Source organism: Netta rufina (genome assembly GCF_964035555.1).
Source record: "Netta rufina genome assembly, chromosome: 4".
Taxonomy (NCBI): Eukaryota; Metazoa; Chordata; class Aves; order Anseriformes; family Anatidae; genus Netta; species Netta rufina.
In genome coordinates this window covers 30,291,159-30,302,685 of record NC_140127.1, presented here as the reverse complement: position 1 = coordinate 30,302,685, position 11,527 = coordinate 30,291,159, and positions in this window count along the sequence as shown.

Below are 11,527 nucleotides of genomic sequence, written 5' to 3'. Positions count from 1 at the left end.
AGAAATTGAGTACCTGAGCAATCATGAGCAATGAAAGGGGAAACAAGGAATAAGTATATTTAAACCGAATACTTCAAGCCATGGCTTCGTATAATCCTCTAACCGAATGTGTTCATTTTGTCACCTCCTCCAGAATGGATTTTACAGAGCTATTGAAATTGCTTTTGTTGTTTTGTTTCTTGAGAGTGTGCAGTGGCAGTGTGCAGTGGCAGGATGCTGTTCTGGCTAGCAATGCAGCCATTGTAGTATTCTAAATCACCTTCAACACGAGAAATTAATAGCAAGAACCCATAGCTGCCAATACTATTCACTATCTCAGTCTGTTCCTAATGAAAAAGCCACTCCTAAAAACATTGGTGAGTACATGCAACTTGATTCAAGTGAACAGCCTCAGGTATTTGTCTGCATGTTTGAGCTTTTACTCGATACTGAGCTTTTTAAAGGATGTTTCAAGGAACACATTAAAAATTCTAACCCTCTAAGAGGAATCATTGCAAAAAGGCAAACAGCATTACCTTCCAGTTAATCTCCAGTCACGATATCATTTTCCAAACACTTTTTTTTCCCTAATTTGTCCTTTTAGGAATGAAACCAAGATCACTGGCATCATGAGCTGATATTTAGTATCAATTTTTAATATCCCATTTATAATGGTCCAAAAAATTTTGGCACACTTTTAAGAGCATGTTTGAAAATAGTACAAGAACTCAAGTCACAGGCATTGGCTTTGAGAACAGTTCTAGTTATATTCATGTTTGAGAACTTCGTACTGTATGAAGTTCACTATTTTACCTGTTTTGGTAGTTCAACTGAATATTAACTGAATATGAACTGTTTATTAAGATTTGTTGATTGTATACTGTTGTTCTACTTTAAATGTTTTTTGGAGAGTATAAACATGCACTTTTTCTCAGGCTGCCTATATAGTATTAATTATAGCCAATTCACTTAACAGTGATATGGATATCCAAGTGTATTTCCTTCTTCAAGAATCCTACTATAGTCTATCATTAACTATCATTAACTAGCTATTGCAGTGTTATCTGTTCATAGCTGTCATAGCCTAGACTGTACGTTATGTCACCTGCGCTGGATGAGAATAGTACAGTAATCAGCAATGAATATCATGCCTGATGGGAAGAAAACATGTTCTTGATGTCTGGTTTGTTGTTTTTGTTTGGTTTTGGTTTGGTTTGCTTTTGTTTTTCAAATTTCATACTGTTTTGGACGTCCTTTTACAAAAACATGATCTTCAAATAATTCACATCTTTCCATTGCTTATTCCACAGCAAGACGTGTCTGCTATTGCAAATTCCTGAGCATTTTGCTGGTTGCAGTCTCTTCTTCTTGTTTGAACCTTAGGCAACTAACGTCCTTCACAGCAGTATTCAGCTGCATCCATCTCAGTCAAGTGAACTTGTGCTAGCTGTAGCATCAGAAGCTCAATATTCAATCTGTAGAAAGTCCTGCAACATGGAGCTCCTAGGTGATTCAGCAGAGGACAAGCACAACTAACTACAGTTGCAGAGAGATCACAAATGGGCAAGGTAGCTTCTTGCAGCCTTGGCATAAATTGATTTATATAGGTCCTGTGCTGTTACTTTTCATTTTTTGAAATAATCAAACTATTATTGCTCCCATCCTGCAAGCAATTTTTATTTCTTATTCTGTTCTGTTGTGCCATTACCTAGAAAATTACTTTTAAAAATTTCCCTTTTCCTCTTCTATTAACTGGATGTATGAACTGCCTAACTACAGACATTTCTATCCTCATTCACTTAAATTAAAGGCATATTTTTAAATCTAAAGTATAGATTTAGATATCGATAAAGTATATTAGCCGTGACTGTCTTTTGACTGCATTACAGTTAAATGCAGATTTAGATTACACCCCCAATTTTTTCTCAATATTTAGTCCTAATGCATGTATTACTGTGATGCCCAAGGAATGGTTAATTTAATAATGAACCTTTGCCTTGTAGGCTACACTGCCACATTTTCACTGGAGTACATGAGGGCACGATTAATATAAATTAAAATAAAATTCTGTTGCCCTAGTTATTGTTGGTTTTGTTTGTTTTTTTTCTTTTTTTCCTAGTGTTCAGTAGCTATAATTAATTGAAATTCTTCCTTTTTTCTCTGCTCAAAGGTCATCAGAGAATATATCATTTTGTCACAAAATTTCAATAAGCAAATAAAATATTTCAATAAGCAAATTTCAATAAGCAAATTTCAAAGCAGAACAGGGAGCAGGGTTTGGGTTTTTTTTTTTCAGTGCAGAGGGGAGTCTCCTACAGAATTCAGGTTGCTGTGCAATGAAACCTCCAATCCACTACTCGTTTTAAATTCAGACTGGCCAGAACAGTAAAGAATACACGTACACAGTGGAAGGAGAATTCCTGGCAGCATAACAGCATCTTAAACATAGTGTGGATATCTTGGGATACAAAAAGAGAGAAAGGAAAAAAAAAATATTGCACACAATCTGAGCCTGACTGTGTCTGACCCCTATTCCCTGTCCTAAACCGACTAGCATTGCTTTTGAGATAAAAGGATGGGAACATTGGCAGGTCACATGCCTGAAGCCTGGTGTTGTCCTGCAGACAGCATCTGGGGGAGGGAACCTGCATGACATTTTTCTCTCCTTCTCTGAATCCCCCGCCAGCCCTTCTGGGAGTCAGCCTGTGGCCTGGGGCTGCCAGAAGCAGGAACAAGCTGCTCTCCTCACGGTGGAAAATGTGAACTGCTCAGCTCATTAGGGGAGAAACAGCAAAATCTTGCTGTTTTCACCCATTTTGATGAATTCTTTTGTATGTAAACACATGGATTTTAAAAACAAGCCTTCTAATTTGTACATAAGCTCTGCACTGTGAATTTCACGCAATGCTTATTAGATGTGATGAGCTTCCTGACATTCATTTCATGCAGTTGAGAAGAAAAGTCCTGCTGGCCCTTTGAAAGAAGCTGCATGATTTGACAGATTTGGCAAGTATAAAGGGCCAAGAATCTCTGCAAATGTCACAGGGACAGAGACATATACTCTTTCAAAATCCATTTCTAGATAAATATGGTCCAGCAGATGCAAGAGGCAGACTAACATACAGCTCTGCTCGGGGAAGTGAATGTCTGTGCCAGTGCACTAAAACCGGTCCTGCTGTGTGCTGTGAATCATGTCAGCTCGTGGCGATGAAAAGTTTTATACTGTACAGCCTTGGCAAAACCAACACAATTAAGTCTGAATGAGCTGCGGTACCATTCCCTCTCCTATATCAATAGAGGTATTTAATCTATTTAATCATGTCAGTGCCAAATACACTGAGGTAATTGAATCATGAACCTAACAAAAGGGCATCATTTCACTTGCAGCATTTTTATGACAAGTGATAATGTGCAACATGGAAAGGCGCCAAGAGCTGCTAATAGCCAGGACTGAGTTTGCTGAGCTGCATTTACAGGGAGAAAATCTGCAGTTGTAAACATTATTATTTTATATGACAAAAGAAACGCATACTTATTTGGCCACACTTGGAGGATTTCATTGTGTCGACCACGTGAGGAGGAAGTCTGTGCATAAGGGATAAGAGCCCCCTGATGTGGAGAACTGAGAAGTTGGATATAGCAGCTTTCATTGTATCCCAACCAGGTTTGAACTCAGTCCCCCTGAGATTCTGAAGACAAGCCTCTGTTCCCCACTGGCATGGGTGCTGGAATTTATCTGTGCCAGAGAGCAGTGCCCTGTTGCACAGCAGCTCAGGGTGCGGTGTCCTCTGCTCCTGACTGAAGGCGACATGTTGAGGAATGAGGAGGGGAGACACCCCAGAGCCGTAACCCTCACTACACTCCAGAAACCTTGTGTGCTGGCAGACTGCTGACTTCCTCAGCAATGCAGGCAGTGTGCCAGCCTGAAATTGCTCTGCCTAAATCATGCCAAGTTCTGCTTCTATGTAAGTGCTTGCAGGAGCTGAAGCCATGAAGCTGAAGAAGAAATGCAGAACTTGCTTTTAAACCTGAAATCCCACAGCTGAGCAGCTGATACCATTATGTAGTGGGAACAGAACCCCCAGGACTGCTATGCCTAAGTGTTTGCCAGAGCATATAATGGCATGTACAAAAAACTCACATCGTGATTTTGCTTATTCTAGCCAGAATTTGTTGCCAGTGCAATGAAGTAGATCATTCTGTAACCGGTGTGAAGCTTGTCAAAGCTCAAAATGAGATGCAGAATTAATCATCTGGTCATTTCAAGGTCCAGCAGAGGCATATCTCTACTCCTGAGAGCCTTTTAAAGTGTCAGATTTGACACCAGGAAAATGAAATACATGAAGTGTTGGTAACTCTCTCCAAGTTATCCCAAGTCCTTCACTGCCATTTTAAGGTTTAAAAAAATGGCTGGAATCAGTACTTCATATTTGTAATATATCAGCTACATTTGATGTGGTAGGGTGCAAGGTATAAGTCTACTAAAAATATGTGATATGTTCGGCAGTAGTCAAATGGTTAATTAGGGTATGCAACTACCAAATTGTTTCTCTGGTGTGTCAGTGTGTTCTTTTGAATTTGCTATTAAGATCTTTTTCAGGGTCAAATGGCAATGACATTGCACATTAATGCACAAAGACTCAGCATTTTTTTTAACATCTGGTAGGAAAAATTAATCCTTAAACCTTGGTTGCCCTTTTCTATCTCTGGACATAAAGAACTAGCTACTTCTTAGAATATTTACCATGTCTACCTTAAGCAGCTATTGAATTCATATCACTAAAGAGGAATGTTTCAGCTCAGCTAATATCATGACATGATCTCTTACTAAACATACAGCACTGGCAGGCTTTTTCTATGTCATATGTGTTGTACTTCACTTTACAATACATACTTATTATGATCACTATATTTTTATTGCATGCCTTTGCTGTTTTGCTAATGCATGGGTAGATGCCAGAATCCCATCTTGATTACTTGTATATTTTTTGTTAAGGGCATCTGATGCTTTAGCTGGGCATTATTTTTAAGAATGTATGATCAATTTATATAAATGCTTATGCTATATATGGTGTAAGGTAAAGAGCAGTACAGAGAAAGATAAACAAGAAGAAAATATGCTAATAGTGGAATAGCTACTATGCTATAATACCTGTCTGTTCCAATTGACACTTTGACAATTAAGAAGGAATGATTTTCACCATAGGCAATAGTAAGTTTGTCCTTGATAGATGTAGTTTCCAGAGGCTAGGGATAAGGTTAACACAACTCTACATGTAACATCCAGAAGTACAAGAGTAACCTTCAAGAAAGCCCTAAGCCTTTTTTTTTTTTTTTTTTTAAACTTGACTGAAAATGAGGTTGTACCTCAAAGGATATAGAATATGCTACAGGAAACAGAATTAAAGAGAAAACGTACTGATAAGTGCACACCCACACTTTTAATGTCAAATTCTTGGGCATGAAACTCAGCCTTCTGGGAGGAGGAGAATGAAATATATGAATGCTTGCAAGAAATTGTTCTTAAGTTCTCCGAAGAAGCTTTAATGAGTTAGCCTATTTATTATGCATCTGGACTTGCAATACCTTGGCTGGCAGAGCTTTTTGCTCATTTTTCCTTTCCTGAAATGTATATATGTATGTTTTTATGCACTGATTGAGGAAGGAGAGGGTAAATGGAAAAGAAAAATGCAAATGTAAAAACATAGAAGACTGCAAGAAGATACCTTAATGACATTGCCACAGTTTTCTGTAGGCATGTATATTACAGCTTACTATTTGGATCAGAAATCTTTCAAACACCAGTATAACTGTCAGCATTTCAAAGATGATTATGGTTATATTGCATGCTTTTTGGAGGAAATAAAATGCTTTGTAGAACTCACAAAAAAGTTGTAATTATTTTTTAGATTAATTCTGTAGATCATTAATCATTTTGGAACCTATTACTATGAATTTTCATATAATATAACTATAAATATAAGCTACATGCTAGATCCAAAGAGCTCTATTAGATAAAGTGGTATTGCTGTCATAAAAAAGATAGAAGCTGGTGGATATGAAGTCATGAACTGATTTTAAAAATGTAGTATCCAGTCATGTTGATGGTCTATGCAAGTAACTAAAAGAAAAACTACAAATGAAAGTCACACACCCACACAGAAATTTTGGATTCCAGGTCTACCAAGGAGATAAATTCCACAAGACAGTAGCTGTCTGCTAAAAACACAGCTTCTAGTCTTGGAAAATCTTAAAGATCAAAGCAGTTCAGATGAAGTTAATCTACCTGTCTAGCACACTGGGCACAAGGCTTCTTTCTGTAAGCAACAGGTTATTTTGGTTCACTGTAAGTTTCCAAAAATTTATTGTGGGTAAATCCAGCATCATGGTATGGCAGAGATAGACCTGAAGGTCCTTACAGATTTCATATCAAAGATGAATGGCCAGGCTTACAGTTGAGGTAAATATTGCTTTAATAAAATGTTGCTCCATGTTGCTCCTTCACAGGAGGCTCTGTGTCCAACTTCCTCAGTTCAAAATCTCCCATGCAAAATACTACTTTTCTTGGCATAAACACAAAAATGCACAGAACAAGAAAGAAAAAATATTGACTATTTTTCAATACCCTGAAATTACATTATCAACATTCATCCATAAATATTTATGTAGCACTCCAGCAGTCCAAAAAGAACAGTCCATTTCTAAGACATTATAGACAGGACCACGCTCAAAACTAGAAACTAGTTGCAACATTTTTTTGAATGCTCATATTCCCTTATGAAGAGGCTGCTTTCTAATAAATAAATAATCTCAGGCTGACAACCAAAGTCATTTCTGCCTAGTTAGGGATATGCACTCACCCTTATTCTCAAGGGACTTATGGAACTGTTTTTTCTCCTGGAAACTCTGTTGTGTTCCATCCAAAGACCATCTACTCAGACAAACATACAAGTCGCCCTAGGAGTTGTTCATAGATCTTATTTTCTGACATGGGCCTTTAATTGCCAACAAGGTCATGCAGCTTTCCTGACTATTCTTGGTTAATTAGTTACCTTCAGGATGGTGTCTCTTATTAACTAAACTATTAATCTAACTGTCTTTTTCTGATAATGTAGTACCTTTACACCCAGATGCCTTATCAGCTAAATTAATTTGTTGCATTAAAGCAACCACATAAATCTTACACTGTCATCTGTAGAGATTAGATAGGAAAATGCAGCCATGACGATCTATGTATACACTAATTTTTAATAGCATAAAACATCACTTCAAGAAGATTTGGAGGCTATGTCTGCATCAGTGCAGTGGGTCTTCAGAGCAAAGTAGCTGATGGTGACAACCTGACATTCACACTGTAACTACAACTTTTGATTGAATGCACGTTAGTGGAATGCACTGGAATGCACATTAGTTCATCCTTTCAGTTTTGTTTCATCAGGAAGGAGCCTGTTTAATACATTCTAAAACCATTTCACAGTATGAACTAAAAACCAATAAACAGGAACGTTCAGGAGATTCCCTTCAAAGTGCACTCTTGGTCTGATCTACACTCATGTAGATGCACCCTGACTCGCAGTCACCTTACAGGGTCCTCTGAAATGTTTACTCAACATTATGAAATCTCCATTTTAGAGCTACAGGAAGAACAAAAGCTCTCTTCAGTCTTATAGATGGGGAGCAAATCACCATCAGTGTTTTGGAGCAATGTTTAAGGGTGATTATATTGGCAGTGTAGGCAGAATCTGCACAGGGTGCAAAGGCGAGTGATCACAAAAGTGAAGTAGATCTGTGTGGACTCATAAGCTAGCTGGCAAGAGATGACAAGGAGTGAACTTTATTTTCAGAAATTAGGAATGCTGAAAGTCACATTGACATTTGCTAGCTGGAACGCTAACACACAAGCTACCTGCAAGCTAATCACCATATGGGATAATAGATCACTGTGAGGCTGAGTTGTAATATTTTTAATGACCGCATGAAGCCAAGATTCACCCATTTGTAGATACAATGTACAGTACAAGACCTTTTGTTAGACTAAAGGGGTTATTCAGTCTCCTAGTGGACTCATGATTACTTGATAGACTGGTTTATTTGACATGAGTGGTTTTCAATTAAAAGAAACAAGCACATTGACTGGCATTAATTGTGCTTACATTCTTTAGTTAGTAATCCTCACATCCCACAGCAGCATTTCTAATTATTTAGCTTGACCTTGATATCAAGCTAACAATCCTACAGCTACTCAGGCCATCATCATTTTTAGCCACCACTGCAGTTTTACCCGCCTTTTACTTCATGGGAATTTTCCCATAGAATTATCATAGAATCATGTTGCAATATGTATTAAATGCTGGCTTCAGCAGTTCAGAGAGCTCATCATCAATCTGTTTTAATGTTTTTAAACAGTACCTTTCCCAAAGGTAAGCAGAGCTGGTAATATACAGAATAGACTGTTAAGTAATGTCTGAAACATGGACTGAGAAAGATACTTGAAAGGGATAATTGATACTATGGAATTCACACATCAGAGTTACAAGTGTAGGAAGAGAGTGGAGCTTTGAAACCTAGAGGGCTAAGGTCCTTTATACTGACTTATAATTTTTAAAAAACTTTGTTTTAAAAAGAAGAACATTCCATAACAAGTGATAAAGAGTGAAAAGCCTCCTATAAACGGTGTGTTCTGTAAAGCTAAATCCCAAATGCATGTTCTTTTTTGCAGTGTTTTTTGTTGGTGGTGGGTTTTTTTTTGTTTGTTTTGTGTTGTTTTGTTTTCCCTTCTTATATTGACAAGCATCTACAGCAACCTGAAGTTTCTCTACCTCAAAGTACAGATTCTGAAAATTTGCAAGGAAAACTCAACAGAGAAGCACAATTATTTACTTGTTTTAAAGTCTGCATTCCTGTTTCTAATAAGCCATGCACTGTACACCTGAATACATCATTTTTCTTTTTCAGAAGAATGCGCATCCTGGAGTTGCTTTTCCATGTAACTGATTAAAGCCAAGCACTTGGCCTGGTACAGCTGGTGAACAAAATATGAAGGATGTTAAACATGTAGGTAGCTGACTTCCATTTTGTTTTGCTTCTCTGGGGTCTAGAGAGACACTGATGTCAAAAAAAATATCTGTGCAGGGCCTTTAAGTGGGGATGAATTTCATTTGATCCTAAATAGTCTCTAAAGGCAATGAAATGGATGCCACTGATCTGTATCCTGGGAGTCCCTCCAGTAAAGGCAGGCTGCCTATTTAGTAGGGGCTTATTATGTGTCACACACATAGTCACCCAACCTTGAATTTTATTAAATAACCTAAATACAGAGTAAGTATGGTTCATCTGAATTAGCTCAGGATTATAATAATAAAAGCTTGGATCAGATATAGATACCCTTTTTATAGGTGTGGAGCACTTGCTATAAAAATATGTAAGTACTGTCCTCAAAGAGCTGCTCATCTGGCAAATACCACTTTTCAAAGAGAAAGATTATTCTTTCTATATACTTGCTTTTGTCTTATGTCCTTATTAATACAGTTTTTCATACATTTTGACTAGTCATTTTTAAAGGTCCCAGACTGAAATCAAAGTGACAATAATTATTCCTTCTTCAACAGAGCTGAGGAACACTTTCTTCATCCCTCCCTCCCTACTTCTCTCTCTCAAGGCAGGCAGGTGTCCAGCATCACAGGGTTGAGTTCCCAGAATCACTTTCATTTGGAAATTTTCTCAATACAATCTTTTAAAAGCTTCAAAATCGTGTTTTCCCTGTAAAACAAAACAAAATGTTTGCCAATCTATATTACGAACTGATGTTTCCAGCCCTCACTTAAAGATGAGATTGATAAGAAAAGTAGCCTGTGCCTCAGGTACCATTTTATGCCTTTGCTTTTGTTACTACATCCCTGTAAGTCTTCAAAAGGGAAATTAAATTATCCTACCCAGAAGAAACACCGTCCAGAAGACACTTGAGATGTTAGGGCCTGAATTCTCACTGAAACCAAAGGCAGGGATCGTACTGACCTGAAGAAAGAGGCTTTAATCTCTCCTGGCTTGTTTACTCCTGAAGAAGCGTGAAAGAGACACGTGTCCTTGTATGTGAAGAGGAGGTGAAGGAACAGTTAGTGCAAGGAACACACAAATCCGTTGTGCCAGACTAATAGGTGGTTGGCTCTGAGCTGGGCGACTGCAACAGAATCACAGAATTATCTAGGTTGGAAGAGACCTCCAAGATCACTGAGTTCAACCTCTGACCTAACACTAACAGGTCCTCCACTAAACCATCCTGGTCCCCAGTCCTGGTCCCCCCTTGGAAATGGCATCCTGAACAAGCTGCTCCAATACCTTTCCAGGGACAGAGGTGAGACTAGCTGGCCTGTAGTTTCCCATATCCTCCTTCCTGCCCTTCTTGAAGACTGGAATTACACTGGCTTTCCTCCAGTCTTCGGGCACTTCACCCGTTCTCTAGGACCTTTCAAAGATGATAGAGAGCAGTTCAGCGATCACATCTGCCAGTTCCCTTAGCACACGCGGATGCATCCCATCGGGACCCATGTATTTGTGTGCGCTGAGCCCACTCAGACGCTCCCGAACCATTCTCACGTCCACCAGGGGGGAGCCCTCCATTTCCTAGACCCTTTGTCCTATTGCCAGGGGCGAGGAGTCCCGGGGCAGTGTCCTTGAAGCAAAGACTGAAGCAAATAAAGCATTCAGTATCTCTGCCTGTAGTAGGTCTTAATTCTTACCCACAAGCTCTCCACCTGTCCTTCACCCTCCCCCAGCTGGAGCTGGGTACACTCTAACTGCTCCCTCACATAAAGGACAACCCCACCCCCTCACTTCCCCAGCCTGTCTTTGCTAAAGAGGACATAGCCCTCCATGACAGCGTTCCAGTCATGCGAGCTGTCCCACCATGTCTCAGTGATCACAACAAGATTGTTGCCCTGCGACCGAACACAGATCTTGAGCTCATCCTGTTTATTTCCCATGCTCCGTGCATTGGTGTACAGGCACTAGTCCTGGTCCCCAGTCCTGGTCCCCAGATTTTTTGCGCCAGGAACATGATTCCACAGAGCCTTCAAGCCTTTCTTTACCTTTAAAGATGCTGAAATAGTCCCTGGCGTAAAAAGCCACCTGGCACATAAAATCGTTGCTTAGGGCTAAAAGCTGAGGCTCTTTTTGGTTACGTGAACAGCCAGAGAGACTCAGCCTCCCTTCTCTGTTGAGTTCGGTGCTGCCTAGCCTTAACATTTTCATTACTCAGTAGTGTAACCCAGACTCTTGTATTTTGAGTGGGATTGCACTCCCCTTACTTCATATGGGAATCCTATTTTTCTGTCTCAAGGGTGAATGGTGTAAGGCACTCATAAATCATTGCAGATTGTCATTGTTGTCCATTGCCATGTAAATTAAGGCCATGCAAGTACCTTCTACTGTTTCTTCTTCCCTTTCAGTAGTATTCAGGAGTATTGTAAGTAATGTTCCACCAATTTGTGTCAACAGAGGGCTTGAAGGGTAAACCTTGAGTCCCTGATATCTGGGGATAAGAGAAAAAAGG